Source organism: Hemiscyllium ocellatum (assembly GCF_020745735.1).
Source record: "Hemiscyllium ocellatum isolate sHemOce1 chromosome 27 unlocalized genomic scaffold, sHemOce1.pat.X.cur. SUPER_27_unloc_13, whole genome shotgun sequence".
In the NCBI taxonomy this organism is placed as follows: Eukaryota; Metazoa; Chordata; class Chondrichthyes; order Orectolobiformes; family Hemiscylliidae; genus Hemiscyllium; species Hemiscyllium ocellatum.
Window position 1 is genome coordinate 556,633 of NW_026867480.1, and position 19,887 is coordinate 576,519.

The 19,887-nt window shown below is 46.6% G+C and overlaps 7 non-coding genes across 7 annotated transcripts; all 7 read right to left on the reverse strand.

The window, feature by feature from the left end:
* trnae-uuc (transfer RNA glutamic acid (anticodon UUC)) lies at nt 1-72 on the reverse strand. The gene has a single exon. It is a non-coding gene; the product is annotated as a tRNA-Glu (tRNA).
* A 2,014-nt stretch (nt 73-2,086) lies between these two features.
* trnae-uuc (transfer RNA glutamic acid (anticodon UUC)) lies at nt 2,087-2,157 on the reverse strand. Its single transcript has one exon. It is a non-coding gene; the product is annotated as a tRNA-Glu (tRNA).
* A 625-nt stretch (nt 2,158-2,782) lies between these two features.
* trnae-uuc (transfer RNA glutamic acid (anticodon UUC)) lies at nt 2,783-2,854 on the reverse strand. The gene has a single exon. It is a non-coding gene; the product is annotated as a tRNA-Glu (tRNA).
* A 624-nt stretch (nt 2,855-3,478) lies between these two features.
* Nucleotides 3,479-3,549, reverse strand: trnae-uuc (transfer RNA glutamic acid (anticodon UUC)). Its single transcript has one exon. It is a non-coding gene; the product is annotated as a tRNA-Glu (tRNA).
* A 1,321-nt stretch (nt 3,550-4,870) lies between these two features.
* On the reverse strand, nt 4,871-4,942 carry trnae-uuc (transfer RNA glutamic acid (anticodon UUC)). Its single transcript has one exon. It is a non-coding gene; the product is annotated as a tRNA-Glu (tRNA).
* Nucleotides 4,943-5,567: 625 nt separating this feature from the next.
* On the reverse strand, nt 5,568-5,639 carry trnae-uuc (transfer RNA glutamic acid (anticodon UUC)). The gene has a single exon. It is a non-coding gene; the product is annotated as a tRNA-Glu (tRNA).
* Nucleotides 5,640-6,262: 623 nt separating this feature from the next.
* Nucleotides 6,263-6,334, reverse strand: trnae-uuc (transfer RNA glutamic acid (anticodon UUC)). Its single transcript has one exon. It is a non-coding gene; the product is annotated as a tRNA-Glu (tRNA).
* Nucleotides 6,335-19,887: the final 13,553 nt, after the last annotated feature.

Consider the following 19,887-nt stretch of genomic DNA (forward strand, 5'->3'; position numbering starts at 1 on the left):
TTCCCTGACCGGAAATCGAACCCGGGCCGCGGCGGTGAAAGCGCCAAATCCTAACCACTAGACCACCAGGGAGACATCGACGCCGCTTGGTAGCTCTGCTGAAAATTTCCTCGCTGCCCGTGAATCGAACCTGGGCTGCGGCAGAAAGAAGACTTTCACCGGTACATCCATCAATGTAATTTTCTTGTATCCCTTGCTCCAGATGTGATGTCTATAACATTGGGGAGACTGGAGAGTCATGTCACATCTCCGGGACTCACCTGCGCGCCTTTATTGGAAAAAAGCGCGGAGCGGACCCGGAAGCTGGTGTAGCGCAAGCTAACCTGGGTAGGTTTTTTTTTCCAATAAAGGCGAGCAGGAGAGTCCCAGAGATGTGACTTGACTCTCCAGTCTCCCCAATGTTACAGAGATCGCATCGGGAGCAATGGATACATAAAAAAAATTAAATTTAAATTGTTAAACAAAGGTAACCGCGTCTACAAACAGACACTGCCAAACAGCCCTGATCTGCTCCGCCGAGAGAGTGAAGATTGTTCACTCGTTTTGCAGCTGCAGAAGCAATCATCCCAACGCACGCAAGCAAATCTGCATCAGGATGCTATTTCACACTGCAGCACACAGGAACGACGAAGATCAATAAACAACTGTGCAGTGCGTTTAAGACGAATAGAGGGCCCTCTGACCCGCTGAAAACTGCTTCCCTGACCGGGAATCGAACCGGGCCGCGGCGGTGAAAGCGCCAAATCCTAACCACTAGACCACCAGGGAGACATCGACGCCGCTTGGTAGCTCTGCTGAAAATTTCCTCGCTGCCCGTGAATCGAACCTGGGCTGCGGCAGAAAGAAGACTTTCACCGGTACATCCATCAATGTAATTTTCTTGTATCCCTTGCTCCAGATGTGATGTCTATAACATTGGGGAGACTGGAGAGTCATGTCACATCTCCGGGACTCACCTGCGCGCCTTTATTGGAAAAAAGCGCGGAGCGGACCCGGAAGCTGGTGTAGCGCAAGCTAACCTGGGTAGGTTTTTTTTTCCAATAAAGGCGAGCAGGAGAGTCCCAGAGATGTGACTTGACTCTCCAGTCTCCCAATGTTACAGAGATCGCATCGGGAGCAATGGATACATAAAAAAAATTAAATTTAAATTGTTAAACAAAGGTAACCGCGTCTACAAACAGACACTGCCAAACAGCCCTGATCTGCTCCGCCGAGAGAGTGAAGATTGTTCACTCGTTTGCAGCTGCAGAAGCAATCATCCCAACGCACGCAAGCAAATCTGCATCAGGATGCTATTTCACACTGCAGCACACAGGAACGACGAAGATCAATAAACAACTGTGCAGTGCGTTTAAGACGAATAGAGGGCCCTCTGACCCGCTGAAAACTGCTTCCTGACCGGGAATCGAACCGGGCCGCGGCGGTGAAAGCGCCAAATCCTAACCACTAGACCACCAGGGAGACATCGACGCCGCTTGGTAGCTCTGCTGAAAATTTCCTCGCTGCCCGTGAATCGAACCTGGGCTGCGGCAGAAAGAAGACTTTCACCGGTACATCCATCAATGTAATTTTCTTGTATCCCTTGCTCCAGATGTGATGTCTATAACATTGGGGAGACTGGAGAGTCATGTCACATCTCCGGGACTCACCTGCGCGCCTTTATTGGAAAAAAGCGCGGAGCGGACCCGGAAGCTGGTGTAGCGCAAGCTAACCTGGGTAGGTTTTTTTTTCCCAATAAAGGCGAGCAGGAGAGTCCCAGAGATGTGACTTGACTCTCCAGTCTCCCCAATGTTACAGAGATCGCATCGGGAGCAATGGATACATAAAAAAAATTAAATTTAAATTGTTAAACAAAGGTAACCGCGTCTACAAACAGACACTGCCAAACAGCCCTGATCTGCTCCGCCGAGAGAGTGAAGATTGTTCACTCGTTTGCAGCTGCAGAAGCAATCATCCCAACGCACGCAAGCAAATCTGCATCAGGATGCTATTTCACACTGCAGCACACAGGAACGACGAAGATCAATAAACAACTGTGCAGTGCGTTTAAGACGAATAGAGGGCCCTCTGACCCGCTGAAAACTGCTTCCCTGACCGGGAATCGAACCCGGCCGCGGCGGTGAAAGCGCCAAATCCTAACCACTAGACCACCAGGGAGACATCGACGCCGCTTGGTAGCTCTGCTGAAAATTTCCTCGCTGCCCGTGAATCGAACCTGGGCTGCGGCAGAAAGAAGACTTTCACCGGTACATCCATCAATGTAATTTTCTTGTATCCCTTGCTCCAGATGTGATGTCTATAACATTGGGGAGACTGGAGAGTCATGTCACATCTCCGGGACTCACCTGCGCGCCTTTATTGGAAAAAAGCGCGGAGCGGACCCGGAAGCTGGTGTAGCGCAAGCTAACCTGGGTAGGTTTTTTTTTCCCAATAAAGGCGAGCAGGAGAGTCCCAGAGATGTGACTTGACTCTCCAGTCTCCCCAATGTTACAGAGATCGCATCGGGAGCAATGGATACATAAAAAAAATTAAATTTAAATTGTTAAACAAAGGTAACCGCGTCTACAAACAGACACTGCCAAACAGCCCTGATCTGCTCCGCCGAGAGAGTGAAGATTGTTCACTCGTTTGCAGCTGCAGAAGCAATCATCCCAACGCACGCAAGCAAATCTGCATCAGGATGCTATTTCACACTGCAGCACACAGGAACGACGAAGATCAATAAACAACTGTGCAGTGCGTTTAAGACGAATAGAGGGCCCTCTGACCCGCTGAAAACTGCTTCCCTGACCGGGAATCGAACCCGGGCCGCGGCGGTGAAAGCGCCAAATCCTAACCACTAGACCACCAGGGAGACATCGACGCCGCTTGGTAGCTCTGCTGAAAATTTCCTCGCTGCCCGTGAATCGAACCTGGGCTGCGGCAGAAAGAAGACTTTCACCGGTACATCCATCAATGTAATTTTCTTGTATCCCTTGCTCCAGATGTGATGTCTATAACATTGGGGAGACTGGAGAGTCATGTCACATCTCCGGGACTCACCTGCGCGCCTTTATTGGAAAAAAGCGCGGAGCGGACCCGGAAGCTGGTGTAGCGCAAGCTAACCTGGGTAGGTTTTTTTTCCCAATAAAGGCGAGCAGGAGAGTCCCAGAGATGTGAGTTGACTCTCCAGTCTCCCCAATGTTACAGAGATCGCATCGGGAGCAATGGATACATAAAAAAAATTAAATTTAAATTGTTAAACAAAGGTAACCGCGTCTACAAACAGACACTGCCAAACAGCCCTGATCTGCTCCGCCGAGAGAGTGAAGATTGTTCACTCGTTTGCAGCTGCAGAAGCAATCATCCCAACGCACGCAAGCAAATCTGCATCAGGATGCTATTTCACACTGCAGCACACAGGAACGACGAAGATCAATAAACAACTGTGCAGTGCGTTTAAGACGAATAGAGGGCCCTCTGACCCGCTGAAAACTGCTTCCCTGACCGGGAATCGAACCCGGCCGCGGCGGTGAAAGCGCCAAATCCTAACCACTAGACCACCAGGGAGACATCGACGCCGCTTGGTAGCTCTGCTGAAAATTTCCTCGCTGCCCGTGAATCGAACCTGGGCTGCGGCAGAAAGAAGACTTTCACCGGTACATCCATCAATGTAATTTTCTTGTATCCCTTGCTCCAGATGTGATGTCTATAACATTGGGGAGACTGGAGAGTCATGTCACATCTCCGGGACTCACCTGCGCGCCTTTATTGGAAAAAAGCGCGGAGCGGACCCGGAAGCTGGTGTAGCGCAAGCTAACCTGGGTAGGTTTTTTTTTCCCAATAAAGGCGAGCAGGAGAGTCCCAGAGATGTGACTTGACTCTCCAGTCTCCCCAATGTTACAGAGATCGCATCGGGAGCAATGGATACATAAAAAAAATTAAATTTAAATTGTTAAACAAAGGTAACCGCGTCTACAAACAGACACTGCCAAACAGCCCTGATCTGCTCCGCCGAGAGAGTGAAGATTGTTCACTCGTTTGCAGCTGCAGAAGCAATCATCCCAACGCACGCAAGCAAATCTGCATCAGGATGCTATTTCACACTGCAGCACACAGGAACGACGAAGATCAATAAACAACTGTGCAGTGCGTTTAAGACGAATAGAGGGCCCTCTGACCCGCTGAAAACTGCTTCCCTGACGGGAATCGAACCCGGGCCGCGGCGGTGAAAGCGCCAAATCCTAACCACTAGACCACCAGGGAGACATCGACGCCGCTTGGTAGCTCTGCTGAAAATTTCCTCGCTGCCCGTGAATCGAACCTGGGCTGCGGCAGAAAGAAGACTTTCACCGGTACATCCATCAATGTAATTTTCTTGTATCCCTTGCTCCAGATGTGATGTCTATAACATTGGGGAGACTGGAGAGTCATGTCACATCTCCGGGACTCACCTGCGCGCCTTTATTGGAAAAAAGCGCGGAGCGGACCCGGAAGCTGGTGTAGCGCAAGCTAACCTGGGTAGGTTTTTTTTTCCCAATAAAGGCGAGCAGGAGAGTCCCAGAGATGTGACTTGACTCTCCAGTCTCCCCAATGTTACAGAGATCGCATCGGGAGCAATGGATACATAAAAAAAATTAAATTTAAATTGTTAAACAAAGGTAACCGCGTCTACAAACAGACACTGCCAAACAGCCCTGATCTGCTCCGCCGAGAGAGTGAAGATTGTTCACTCGTTTGCAGCTGCAGAAGCAATCATCCCAACGCACGCAAGCAAATCTGCATCAGGATGCTATTTCACACTGCAGCACACAGGAACGACGAAGATCAATAAACAACTGTGCAGTGCGTTTAAGACGAATAGAGGGCCCTCTGACCCGCTGAAAACTGCTTCCCTGACCGGGAATCGAACCCGGGCCGCGGCGGTGAAAGCGCCAAATCCTAACCACTAGACCACCAGGGAGACATCGACGCCGCTTGGTAGCTCTGCTGAAAATTTCCTCGCTGCCCGTGAATCGAACCTGGGCTGCGGCAGAAAGAAGACTTTCACCGGTACATCCATCAATGTAATTTTCTTGTATCCCTTGCTCCAGATGTGATGTCTATAACATTGGGGAGACTGGAGAGTCATGTCACATCTCCGGGACTCACCTGCGCGCCTTTATTGGAAAAAAGCGCGGAGCGGACCCGGAAGCTGGTGTAGCGCAAGCTAACCTGGGTAGGTTTTTTTTTCCCAATAAAGGCGAGCAGGAGAGTCCCAGAGATGTGAGTTGACTCTCCAGTCTCCCCAATGTTACAGAGATCGCATCGGGAGCAATGGATACATAAAAAAAATTAAATTTAAATTGTTAAACAAAGGTAACCGCGTCTACAAACAGACACTGCCAAACAGCCCTGATCTGCTCCGCCGAGAGAGTGAAGATTGTTCACTCGTTTGCAGCTGCAGAAGCAATCATCCCAACGCACGCAAGCAAATCTGCATCAGGATGCTATTTCACACTGCAGCACACAGGAACGACGAAGATCAATAAACAACTGTGCAGTGCGTTTAAGACGAATAGAGGGCCCTCTGACCCGCTGAAAACTGCTTCCCTGACCGGGAATCGAACCCGGGCCGCGGCGGTGAAAGCGCCAAATCCTAACCACTAGACCACCAGGGAGACATCGACGCCGCTTGGTAGCTCTGCTGAAAATTTCCTCGCTGCCCGTGAATCGAACCTGGGCTGCGGCAGAAAGAAGACTTTCACCGGTACATCCATCAATGTAATTTTCTTGTATCCCTTGCTCCAGATGTGATGTCTATAACATTGGGGAGACTGGAGAGTCATGTCACATCTCCGGGACTCACCTGCGCGCCTTTATTGGAAAAAAGCGCGGAGCGGACCCGGAAGCTGGTGTAGCGCAAGCTAACCTGGGTAGGTTTTTTTTCCCAATAAAGGCGAGCAGGAGAGTCCCAGAGATGTGAGTTGACTCTCCAGTCTCCCCAATGTTACAGAGATCGCATTGGGAGCAATGGATACATAAAAAAATTAAATTTAAATTGTTAAACAAAGGTAACCGCGTCTACAAACAGACACTGCCAAACAGCCCTGATCTGCTCCGCCGAGAGAGTGAAGATTGTTCACTCGTTTGCAGCTGCAGAAGCAATCATCCCAACGCACGCAAGCAAATCTGCATCAGGATGCTATTTTACACTGCAGCACACAGGAACGACGAAGATCAATAAACAACTGTGCAGTGCGTTTAAGACGAATAGAGGGCCCTCTGACCCGCTGAAAACTGCTTCCCTGACCGGGAATCGAACCCGGGCCGCGGCGGTGAAAGCGCCAAATCCTAACCACTAGACCACCAGGGAGACATCGACGCCGCTTGGTAGCTCTGCTGAAAATTTCCTCGCTGCCCGTGAATCGAACCTGGGCTGCGGCAGAAAGAAGACTTTCACCGGTACATCCATCAATGTAATTTTCTTGTATCCCTTGCTCCAGATGTGATGTCTATAACATTGGGGAGACTGGAGAGTCATGTCACATCTCCGGGACTCACCTGCGCGCCTTTATTGGAAAAAAGCGCGGAGCGGACCCGGAAGCTGGTGTAGCGCAAGCTAACCTGGGTAGGTTTTTTTTCCCAATAAAGGCGAGCAGGAGAGTCACCCGAGGCACTACACGGGTAGTGCCTCCCTCCCGCCCTCCTCCTCTAACCTAATAATAAGACCCATTGTGGTAAGCAGGTAAGTGCTGCATTTTGCTTGTTCTGTTCTTCAGACCTTTTTTTTTTGAAGGTTACTTTTGGAGGGATTGCAGTGAAGACAGTGTAATGTTCCTCTTGCGACAGGTTTGAGGTGAGGAATGCCATGGTCGTCCCTGCTGATTACACTTGCAGGAAGTGTACCCATCTCCAGCTCCTCCAAGACCGTGTTCAGGAACTGGAGCTGGAGTTGGATGAACTTAGAATCATTTGGGAGGCAGAGGGGGTCATAGATCGGTGCTTCAGGAAAGTTGCAACTCCAAAGATTGCAGGCAGACGGGTGACACTGAGGAGGATTTGGAGAAAGCAGCAATGCAGAGAACCCCTGCGGTCGTTCCCCTCAAGAACAAGTAACCCTTTTGAATACTTGTTGGGGGGAGGACTTACCAGGGGTAAGCAGTGGGGTTCAGGCCTCTGGCACGGAGCCTGTTCCTGTTGCTCAGAAGGGAAGGGTGGAGAAGAGCAGAGCAATAGTTATTGGGTACTCGATAGTTTGGGGCACAGATAGGCGGTGTTGTGGGGGTGAGAGAGTCTCACGATTGGTATGTTGCCTCCCAGGTGCAAGGGTAAGCGACGTCTCTGATCGTGTTTTCCGGGTCCTTCAGGGGGTGGGGGAGCAGTCCGAAGTGGTCCACATTGGCACCAACGACATAGGTAGGAAGAAGGATGAGGATGTTAGGCAGGCTTTCAGGGAGCCAGGTTGGAAGTGCAGAGTTAGAACAGTCAGAGTTGTTGTCTCTGGTTTGTTACCCGTGCCACTTGATAGCGAGTCAAGGAATAGTGAGAGAGAACAGTTAAAAGCGTGGCAACAGGGATGGTGCAGGAGGGGGGATTCCGGTATCTGGATAACTTGGATTCTTCCTGGGGAAGGTGGGACCTCTATAAACAGGAGGGTCTACACCTGAACCTGAGGGGCACCAGTATCTTTTGGGGGGACGTTTGCTAGTGCTGTTTTAGGTGGGGTTTAAACTAACTCTGCCGGGACATGGGAACCGAGACTGTAGCTTTAGGGTGCAGGACCTTGAGTGGAGGGAGGTTAGGAACATGGCATCAATTTCACAGGAGGTTGCCTCTAAACAGGAATGTGACATGAAGTGTATATACTTCAATTTGAGAAGTATACGAAATAAGGTAGGTGAACTTGCAGCGTGAGTTGGTACCTGGGAGTTCGATGTTGTGGCTATTACGGAGACATGGGTAGAATAGGGACAGAATTGGTTGTTGCAGGTTCCAGTGTTTAAATGTTTTAGTAGGGTCAGAGGTGAGGGGAAAAGAGGGGGAGGTGTGGCATTGCTTGTCAAGGATCGTATTCCAGCGGTGGAAAGGACGATGGATGAAGACTCGCCATCTGAGGTAGTTTGGGCTGTGGTTAGAAATAGGAAAGGTGAGGTCACCCTGTTAGGAGTTTTCTACAGGCCTAATAGTCCTAGAGATGTAGAAGAAAGGATTGCGAGGGTGATTCAGGAGAAGAGTGAACGTAATAGGGTGGTTGTTATGGGAGTCTTTGACTTTCCAGATGTTTACTGGGAAAGCTATAGCTCGAGTACATTAAATGGGGCGGTGTTTGTCCAATGTGTGCGGGAGGGTTTCCTGACACAATATGTTGACATGCCAACAAGAGGTGAGGCCGTACTGGATTTGGTTCTGGGTAATGAACCAGGCCAGGTGTTAGAATTGGAGGTAGGTGAGCACTTTGGGGACAGTGACCACAATTCGGTGACTTTTACTCTGGTGATGAAGAAGGATAAATGTGCACTGCAGGGCAACAGTTAAAGCTGGGGGCAAGGAAATTATGATGCGATGAGGCATGACTTAGGATGCGTGGCTTGGAAAAGTAGTCTTTAAGGGAAGGGCACAATCGATATGTGGAGCTTGTTCAAGGAGCAACTATTGAATGTTCTTGATAAGTATGTACCAGTCAGGCAGGGAGGAAAGGGTCGTGTGAGGGAGCCGTGGTTTAATAATGAATTGGAATCCCTTGTTAAAGTGAAAAGGGTGGCCTATGTAAAGATGAGGCATGAAATTCAATTGGGGCGATTGAGAGTTATGTTAGCCAGGGAGGATCTAAAGAGAGAGCTACGAGCAGAAAGGAGGGGACATGAAAAGTCCTTGGTTGGTAGGTTTAGGGAAAACCCAAAGGCTTTCTATAGGTATGTCAGGAATAAAAGAATGACTCGGGTAGGAATAGGTCCAGTCAAGGATAGTAGTGGGAAGTTGCGCATGGAGGCAGAAGAGATTGGGGAAACACTGAATGAATATTTTTCATCAGTATTCACTCAGGAACAGGACATTCTTGCCGATGTGAATATTGAGTCACAATCAATTAAAATTCATGGCTTTGAGGTATGTAGGGAAGAGGTATTGGAAATTCTGGAAAGGGTGAAAATAGATAAGTCCCCTGGGCCTGATGGCATTAATCCTAGGATTCTCTGGGAAGCAAGGGAGGAGATTGCAGAGCCATTGGCCTTGATTTTTTATGACCTCATTGTCTACAGGAATAGTGCCAGAAGACTGGAGGATAGCAAAGGTGGTTCCCTTGTTCAAGAAGGGGAGTAGAGATAACCCTAGTAACTATAGGCCGGTGAGTCTCACTTTTGTTGTGGGCAAAGTCTTAGAGAAAATTGTAAGGGATAGGATTTATGAACATCTGGATAGGAATAATGTGATCAAGGATACTCAGCATGGTTTTGTGAACTACGAAGAGCAGAAGATAAAGATGTATATCGTGTATTTAAGGAGAACAGGTACCTAATAAACCTAGTCCGCCGATTTCTCAATGATGCTTCCAAGTTGACTTCAAAATTCGGTTTGTCCTTCCATTTTTTTCCTATTTTATTTTGTGAGTTTTAAAAACTATCGCAATCCTCTAACTTGAGTATGGGAGTTAGGAAGTTTCGTTGTGGCTGGACAGGACACTGGAATATTGTGGAATACATTTGGAATATTGTGTGCAATTCTGGTCTCCCTCCTATCAGAAGGATATTGGGAAATTTGAAAGGGTTCTGAAGCACCAATGGGTCCACAGAGAGGAGAGGCCCTTCTGCTGCCCTGAGTGCAGCACCCCGGACGTCTGTTCTCAAGCCCTGAGTGCAAGATGGCTTTCAGCAGTTCTTCCCACCTGCTGAGACACCAGTGGGTCCACACCGAGGAGAGGCGGTTCTTCTGCCCCGAGTGCATGAAGGGCTTTGCTCTTCCTTCTGACCTGCTGGCCCACTGGTGGGTCCACATGGGGGAGAGGGTGTTCAGTTGCTCTAAGTGCAGGAAGGCCTTCATCAAACCTCAGACCTGCACGTCTTTGGACACGACCACCCAGAGAAAACACACGCAGACACTGGGAGAATATGCAAACTCCTCACAGACAGACACTCAAGGCTGGAATCAAACCTGGATCTGTGGCACAGTTAGGCTGCAGTGGTAACCACTGAGCCACTACCTATTGCAACCCGAAGTAGGCAAGCAGGAGGTCTAGAGAACACAGCAAGCCAGGCAGCATCAGGATGTGGAGTAGTCAGCATTTTGGATATTAACCCTTCTTCAGGACTGAAACGTTGACTTCTCTATGAGAAAAGATTTACGGAACGTTGCTGGGGGTTGGAGGGTTTGAGCTACAGGGAGAGTCTGAATAGGCTGGGGCTGTTTTCACTGGAGCATCGGAGGTAGAGGAGTGACCTAATAGACGTTTAAATTCATGAGAGGGATGGACAGGGTAAAAGACAAGGTATTTTCCCTGGGCTGGAGGAGTCCAGAAATAGAGGGTACAGGTTCAGGGTGACAGGCGAAATATATTAAAGGGACAACTTCTTCATGCAGAGGGTGGCACATACATGAAATGAGCTTCCAGAGTATATGGGTCAGGTGCTGTCAAATGGGACTAGGTTAATTTAGGATATCAGGTCAGCATGGAAAAGTTGGACCGAAGGGTCTGTTTCCATGTTGTATGTGTCTCTGACTACTGGTCCTGATGTAAGTTTAAAAGAGAGTCCAAGTAACTTTGAATAGTTCAATCTTGTTGAACTCACCTCCTCAAATGTTTCAAATGACTCCATCCGAGCGATACTGTTTAAACATGCTGAGTTGGACAAAATATCCTATCAAGTTCAACACTAACCCAGAGTTGAAGATGTCAGAAATCACACGATACCAAGGGGACCAAAACTGATCACAATACTCCAGGTGCAGCCTTATCAACGTTCTGTATAACTACACTATATCTTGCCAACATCTATACTCAATTCCCTAACTGATGAAGGTTAGTGTGCCTAAACCTTTCTTCACTGCCTTGTGCAGCGATGTTATCAGAGATAGAGGATCGAATTTAAACTGATCCACAATCCGGTGACTCGGAGCACCGAAGCAGAGTAGTGCAGCATGAGTGTGCTGGGCACATAACCCAGAGGTCGATGGGTCAAAACCATGTGATGCTATTGCTCAATGTCTCCATAAGCTGCTTTCCTTGGCAAAGGTGCTCTGTTCTGTATCTTACCTTTGCATCTGCTTCCCAAAGCTTCTTCAGTGGAGGAGTGGCAGTGGCAGCTGGAGCCCAGGAGCTCAACAACCCACCGGAGCTGGAGGAAGCTCCGAGCTCCAAAAGGGGGGCCCAACTGGAGGCTGGATTGGCTCAAGGCTTGTATCTATTAACTTATTTAAATGGTACCTACTGTATGGGGCTTTGGTTCACATTAAAACCGGAGGATCATGTCAGAGTGTTTGTTTATATTTAGCAGTTGTAGTTGGTAAAATACACTCCCTGGAGGAGCACCTTCTTTGATGCTGCATTTCTTACCTTATGCACTTCCCCCATTTATTATCTCCCATCTTGATTGTATATTTTTTGGGTCAAATTTGATTTCATATTTATCAGACTTGGTATTCACTGTGTGCTATTAATTTGTTTGTTCAAATATTGTAAGTCAAAATTAATGCTGTAATTTCATTTCTGATGTCAGAGTTTGACATTGAATGTGCAGGTGTGAATACCAGTAAGTTGTGAAAATAAATCAATAACTTGTGATTTTACAGCAAAAAGAGTAGTTCACCGCTATCAATAGCATTGTCTCATTTGAAGGGGATGAGTTGAGCCTGACCGACAAACCGTATCAAACAGTCACCGAATTTTATTAATATTTTCGTTATCTTCATTAAAGATAAATACTCCGGCATGCTAAAATTTATCCAATTTGTTTATAAGATTTATTTATATGTCCATTGCTCTGACACATTGGGGAGACTGGATGCCAACTTGCAGAACATTTCAGGGAACAGCTCTAGGACTCCAAACCTAAACGACCCCATCGCCCTGTGGCTGAATACTTTAACTTCCCCTCCCACTCGGTCAAGGGCATGCAAGTCCTGTGCCGCATCCCCCTCCAAGCTCTAGCTACCTGACGCTTGTAGGAAGAATACTTCATCTTCTGCCTTGGGACCCACCAACTACAGTTTCCGTATTTCCCCTCACCCTCACTCTCACACCACGCGCCTTGTCCCAGATCCAACCTTCCAACTCGGCATTAGCCTCTTGAGCAGTCCTACATTTTCATCTTGCTTCCCACCTATTCGCTCCACCCTCCTGTCTTACCTCTCATGATAAATCAGCACCACCATCGACCTATTTCATTCACAGTTACCTCCCCCCCCCCCCCCCCCCCCCATCCCCATCCTCTTCCCAATTATCTCTCAGCCCCGTTGGACCAACCTTCATTCCTGATGAAGAACTTATGCTCTAAGTCAAGACTGTGGTGAAGGAACATCCTTAATAAGAAAGAGTTACCAATTCAGATTTATTTCCCATTTGTTCCCCCGTTCTTCTAGAAATAAGAAATGTCTTTTTCTTCCACTAGAAAGTGGTCTTACACTTTGCGGTGTCTGAAGTGTTATACCACTCCATCTTTTTGCCTACCTATAAAGAATCCTTTCAATATGTTTTTCGGACAATGGTGGCGGTGACCAAAAGCAATCATTTCACTCCTCTTCAATGTCCCATTTCTCCTCCTAGGAACCACTTTGACATGTTGTCTGTGTGTATTTGGTTTTCAAAATGTAATTTGGCCATTGAAGTGAACAGGGTTAGTCTTTATCGATCGCTAGCTTTGTTTGCACTAACTGCAATTATCCATCAATTTGCTGTTTTTTTGTTCCATCAAAGCTGGAAAAAATTATCTGTATTTATTTTGCACTCAAGTGTGAAAAGTCATCCCAAGGGTGGTCATATTATTATAGCTGATTGAAGCTGTAACAGGAGTAATTGTGTGGCAGTTTGAGACTAAAATCTTGGCTGGAAAGAATGTAGATTGATGATGAAAGTCAGAAAGCAGAATCTCTGGCCACAATCTATCATTCTGGCTTGATTAATTGGTGGCTCTTCAATGGCACCTTCCAAGCCATCACCTCAACTACCAAGAGCAGGTAAGTGTGAACACAGCATTCCAACTGTGAAATATATCGCATTGCTTCTTTGTTATTGATCAAAAACCTGGAACTCGCTCCTGAACATTATTGCAGACCAAATCATAATGTGAAGCAATTTAAGAGGCAGCTCAGCGCCACATTTTCAAGGACAATTTGGGAAGGGTTGTTGGCAGACCCAATGATATTCACATCACATGAAATAATAAGCAAAGAGGCATGGATAGAGGAATGGCTAACCAATGATACAATTGGGATAAGGGGCACGTTCAGGAGAGCAACTTGTAACTAGTAGTGTGCCACAGGGATCAGTGCTGGGGCCAAACGTATTTACAATATGTATTATTTACAAGTATTTACTTGGATAAGTAAAGTGAATGCACTATTGCCAAGATTGCAGAAAAGATGGTTGATGGGAAGGCAGGTGGTGAGAAGACATGAAATATCTGCACAGGGATATAGACAGATTAAGTAAATGAGCAAACCTTTTGCAAATGGAATAGAATTTGGGGAAATGAGGTTGTGCACTTTGCCAGGAGGAACAGTGCTGAATGTTAAATGGAGAAAGCTGTTGAATAGAGGGATTTGGAAGCCCATACCCATGCATCTCTTCCTCCAAGTTCAGTGAAAAATAGGGAAGGCAAATGGGAGGTTTACCTTTAACTACAGTGTAAAGGTCGGGAGGTTATAGTGAACCTATGTCAGGCACCAGTCAGGCCACAACTGAACACTGGGTGGGTCCTTTACCCAAGGAAAGATATACTGGCTTTGGAGGCAGTCCAGAGAAGGTTGACTAGGATGAAAAGAATATCATATGAAGAGAAGTGAATAGGTTGGGCCTATACTTATTACAAGTGAGAAGATTTGGAGGTAACCTTATTTTCACATAAACGATTCTGGGGAGACTTGACAGGCTTGATGTGGAAAAGTTTACGTTTGTGGGTGAGTCTAGCACCAGAGGGAATAACCTGCAAATGAGAGATTGCATGTTGAAGACAGATAGGAATTTTTACTGAGGGCAGTAAATCTGTGGAACATGTTACTACAGGGGGTTGTTGAGCTTGGGTCGTTAAGTACATTCAAGGCTGTCAGTTTTTGTTTAACTAGTGAGGGAATCGAGGATTATGGCGAAATAGCAAGAAAGTGGAGTTGATGTTTACCAGAGTTAACGTGATCGGAATAAATAGCAGAATTGATTCAATGAGCTGAATTGAATAGTTAATAATAAAGGGGCCAGTACATCCTTCCTGAGATATGGGGCCCAAAATTGCGTTCAATACTCCAAATGCGGCTTGACCGGAGCCTTACAGAGCCTCAGAAGTACATCCCTGCCTTTATATTCAAGTCTGATCAAAATAAATGCCATCATTGCATTTGCCTCCCCAACTATTGATTCAACCTTCAAGTTTACCTTGAGAGAATCCTGGAATAGAACTCCATCGTCTCTTTGTACATCCGATTTCTGAATTTTCTCCCCATAATCCTTCTGTTCCAGAGTAGGAGCAGAGATTTTCTGACAAACCGATTTTATTCAGGGATACCAAGGTAGGTCTGGAATTTCCAATATCTCAGAAGGAATAGTTATTCCTGGACAATGCAGAGAGGACTATGGTGTGGTCCTGTAAACCTGAGTCAGCAATAACTCTTTCTGGATCAAGAAACAAAAGGGCCACTGAGAAACTGCAAAATCATAAGCCCTCAGAAAAAGAAATTAGGCAATTCAGCCCATTGAGTCTGCTCCACCATATAATCATTCTTAAGTATCAAGGGTTACGGGGAGAATGGGGATGAGAAAGTTTTCAGCCAGGATTGAATGGTGGAGCAGACTCAATGGGCTGAATGGCCTAATTTCTGCTAGCTAACTATCCCTGGGAAGAAGGATGTATAACAACAAGCTGTTTCCTGGGACAGATGAGATAAGTTTTTAATAAACTCGTGACAAAAGGACAAGTTAGTCTGTCTGTGGAAGGATGGCCTTGACACCAAGAGGTTAATTGCAGGACAGGCTGTTTCAAACAGACAGCTAAACCTCAAGGCTAAGAAGGTATGCTACACACTGGAGGTCTCTAGCAATGTGGGGAGGTGGTGTTAGAATCTAAAGAAACATCACACCACAGATTTAAAAGTGATGAATCTCCACCAGAATTTAAACCCAGAAAGATGCAGCAGCAGTACTTGGAAGAACAACACTGCAGTGAATCCCTGAACACTTCCAGAGACAGATATTGTCGGTGGAAAGTCAATTAAATTCTGCCATCAATTGGATGATCCCCAAGTTGGGAGTGAGGTTGAACTTGGTGACTTGTGGGGGGGGGGGGTTATTTTTGGTTGCTACAGACAATAAAGTGCAAATCATTGTTTCAGCAGTTGATTCTCTGCGCAGTTTCTGAGTCAGGAGCCAAATTAAGGCAATTCACCCACAGCCACAGTGAGGCTAGGATTAATATTGACTCCATTGCATTCAGCACGACATCACAGCAGCATTCAAGATCTCAAACAGAAACACCCAGAGGAACATGTTGCCCTACATTAGGTAAAATTAGCCTGAAAAGTGGTGTAATCTGTTCTAGTGATAAAAATAAATCCCCAACACTTTAAAATCAATTATCAGCAATTTTTTTATCCAATCGTTACAGTTAAAAAATAAACACAACTATTAACAAACTGGTTATAGGCCAAGAGCAGACAGGTGGCATTAGTTTAGTTGGGGATCATGGACTGGTTGGTCTGAAGGGTATGTTTCTGGCCTACATGACTCCATAGCACTGAATGAATGGAGATCCATCCCAAAGATGATAAAAATTTCGAGCACCACTTTATGCAAATATGTGGACCCCCCTCCTGAGGGCAGGAGGGCACTGAGGTTCAGTAGTTCAGACAGTCAACCAGCAACTTCTCTCTGGGAGACTTGTCTCAAGAAAGGAAGCGGTTTCCTGTCACATCAGTTAGATTATCCAGTTTGGAGCAGGTCCGATATGTCCAACAAAATAGGTAGACAGGGCAGTGAAGAAGGCTTAAGCCTCACTGCCCTTCATCAGTCAGGGAATTGAGTATAGAAGTTGACAAGTTATGTTGCAGTTAATCAGGATATTGGTGAGGCCACACTTGGAGTATCGTGATTCGTTTTGATCACCTTGCGAAACAAAGATGTTATTAAACTTGAAAAGAGTGCAGAAGACATTTACAAGAAACCAGGACTCAAGGTCTGAGTAACAGGGAGAGGTTGGACAAGCTAAGACGTTTTTATTTCGAGCATAAGAGCCTCGGGGGGTTGGGGCGGGCTCATAGAGGTGAAGAGATCCTGAGAGGCATGGAGAGGGTGAATGCACTCAATCTTTTTTCCCAGGATTGGGGAATTTCGAATATCAACATGCATTGAGAATCCCCATGAATACACGCAGCCTGCGTGGGAGGGCTCAAGGGCTCTAATTGCAGAGAGAAATTTAATTCTTTCGCGAAATGTGGACTAGTGTTCTCGCTGTAGACGAGCCTTTCATTGGATTGTTGAATCTGGCGGGTAACAACGACCCCTGCCCCGTGGAAACTCTATGGAAGCAAATTGATTTCCTCAAACTGACTGGAGTGTCACCAGGATTGGGCAGAAGCCAATCGGTTGCCGAGTGCTGGAGAGGGGATTCCTTGCAGCACCAGGGACCTGGGTTTGAACCCACCCTCATGGTGACAGTGTGGATTTTGCCCTTTCCTACCCCTCCCCCACTCCCTGTCTACGTGGGTTTCCTCTGGGCGCTTGATTTTCCTCCCATGTTCCAAACATGTACTGGCTAGAATGGATTGGGCGTTCGAAATTCAGGGATAAGCTGTGGGGGTGTATGTTCTTCCGAGGGCCAGTATGGACTTGGTGGGCCAAACGGCCTGTATCCACAGTGATTCCCCCAACGTGTCTCCAGCCTGGCTTCCAGCTCCATCTCTCTGTGCTGAAGGTCCTCCAGTGTGTGTTTTCCCTAGTTTCCAGCACCCAGAACGTCCCACGTTCTGCAAATCGAAAGACAAGTCCCAACCTGCCCTCTCCCATGTGTGTTGTGTAACTGCTTAATCACTTTTAGTGGCCCAGCAAAGGCTAATAGCCAATTTGGCAAACCAGGAGGATGGCCTCAACCGCGACCTTGGGTTCATGTCACATGACAGGTAACCCCACTTCACTGTTATGCTCTCTCTCACACTTACACACTCACACGCTCGTGCAGAGCCTTTCCGGTAGACATGCTCTCTCTCAGACACACAATAATACGTCCCTACACTCACACCAATGCATACATCTTCGCACATGATTATACCCCATCACACACACACTTTACCCAGCATGCACACGCACTTACACACACTCTCTCTCTCTCATGCACGCACTCACGCATTTGGAGTGAATTTGCATTTGCAGGATTATATATTTGGAAGTAGAACCATTCTGACTCAAGATTGGGTTACAGACAGACTCTAACCTCACAGCTTTCATGCATTGTTTGACGTGAGGTGCTACCTCCTTTTATAAAACATAAAGTTTCCTGGAAAACGTGACTTAAAAGAAGTTCTGGAATGTACAGATTAATTAGCCGAAATCTGCAATCCATTTTAAAAGATGAATGATTTAACAGAAATCTAGGTTTCTTCAATTCATCACTTATGTTGCATGACACTATAATCTTTTTGCACTATATTCTGTGCCTTGTGATCCTACTCCACAGCTACCTGATGAAGGAGCAGCACTTCGAAACCCAGTGCCTCCAAATAAACCTGTTGGACTATACTCTGGTGTTTGTGAGATTTTAAAACTTTATTTCCAGTGAATACAGCCCACACCTCAAACTGTTGCCAGTAAACTTTGCAATGCCAATGAAACAATGAACCTGTAGTCCTGAAAAATATACAATTTCTAACAAGATTAGCTACTCATTCACTGATCCTTCTGAGACATGACATTAGTGCTGGAAGCTGAAAGAAATGAGCAACTTTAAAACAAAAACCTGTTGGACCTCGCAGACTCTGAACGTGGCGGTATGTTCAGGTAACCTTTACTACGACCTTATTTTGTTACAGCTTCAGATTTCACCAGCAAAAGAGGCATACAATAAGTGCTTTTAAAAGAAAACACCTCCAGCCCAAAGTGCACCCAGTCCCCCCACCCCACTTTCTTTGTTGGTCAGCTGAGTTGTCCGTTTGTTACTGGATCCCTGGTACAGCCAGGTAAAGCATGCAGCTGGGATGACTGAGTGGACCCTTTCCTGCAACGGCAGTTTCCTTCACTAAAAAGGGCCAGGAGTGAATCAGATGGTGTTTTTCTCCCCCACTGCGGCTCCTGGGAGTGGAAAGGAAACAATCACCAAAACCCAGTCTTAGCTTTGTGAATCTTCAGAAAATAAGCCAACGTTCATCCCTTCAGATTTTCCATCCTGAGCTTTGTCACTCTTTTGTAGGACATTACAAGTGGAGGTTTTGCAGAAGAGCACCACAATGCAATCTGATTAATCAGGACCTGGATGTTTTCGGTCTTTGAATGTAAGTGTTGTGCTCCAGAACATTGGTGTTCACAGTTTATAATACTTATCTTCCCAGTCCCCTGTATCACTTGTCGAAAATGTTTAATTTGCGTTTTGTAATCCTTTCACTGTCTGCTAATGAGGAAAGTGTTTGCGTGTTTTACCTAAGTTATGTTGATCATGCATACCTCGAGCCTCAAGCTAATTTCACGAGAAACCTTCTCCAGTTCAAAAGCAAACTGTTAGTGATGGCTCTGTTTCTTGTCACGTATCCAATTTCAGATCGATGTTGTTAATGTCCCTTTTATTCCTTCAGATCCAGGTTTCGCTCACAGGGCATGAACAGAACTGTCTCTAAATACATTTACCAATCTACACTCATCCTATTGATTGTCCAGAGACAATCCAGACAACGTCCTCTTGTTGTACAGGCCGGGAGGTTGACTCTGATGATCTCGGGGTATGAACTGATCTGAGACATGGAAAGAATTGTCGTTCGTGCACACCAGGAATTCAAACCCCTTCTCTCCTCCGAGCCAATGATCATTAATCTGCCCATTCCCACCGCGTCTTCTCCCATCATTACCAACAGCCCCAGGAAATCTCCAGTTAACCTTCTTTGCTCCAAAGCGAACATTCCCAACCTTGGGAATGTCTCCCCACAATGGAAATTCCTTATCCCTGGAAATGAAGCATGGCATACACTTGGGAAGAGATTTTGGCAAAATATTGTCAGTTAGGAAATGGAAAAATGTTCATGAAGCAAAACAGAAATCCCAGTCTCCAGCTTTTTGAACGTTTAGAAAGTCTTTGGGAAGCGGATTTAGATGAGAATGAAAGATGAACCGTCCGACTGAGCAGAGACAGTCCAGACACCGTCCCCTTGTTGAAGAGGCTGGGAGATTGACTCTGATGTTCTCGGGACATGAACTGATCTGAGACATTGAAAGAATTGTCGTTCGTGCACATCAGGACTTCAAACCCCTTCTCGCCTCCGAGCCAATGAGGGAACTTGCGAACAGACAAAACACTGAAAGGCTCGAAGGGCGACGGTCCCGGAGGAAAAAAACTAATTCCTCGTGACATGGATGTGTCTGCAGAAGGTGGGATCAGACTGTCCCCGGTGTCTCCACAATGAATGTCCCAGGCATTATTAAGGAAAAGTAAAAGTGATAGACGACAATTGTAATTCTAGGCGGGGCAGGCTGAATTATGTATTTACTAACAGCCACCCCTAAATCATGGTGCAGCGAAACGGCTTGCAGCGCCT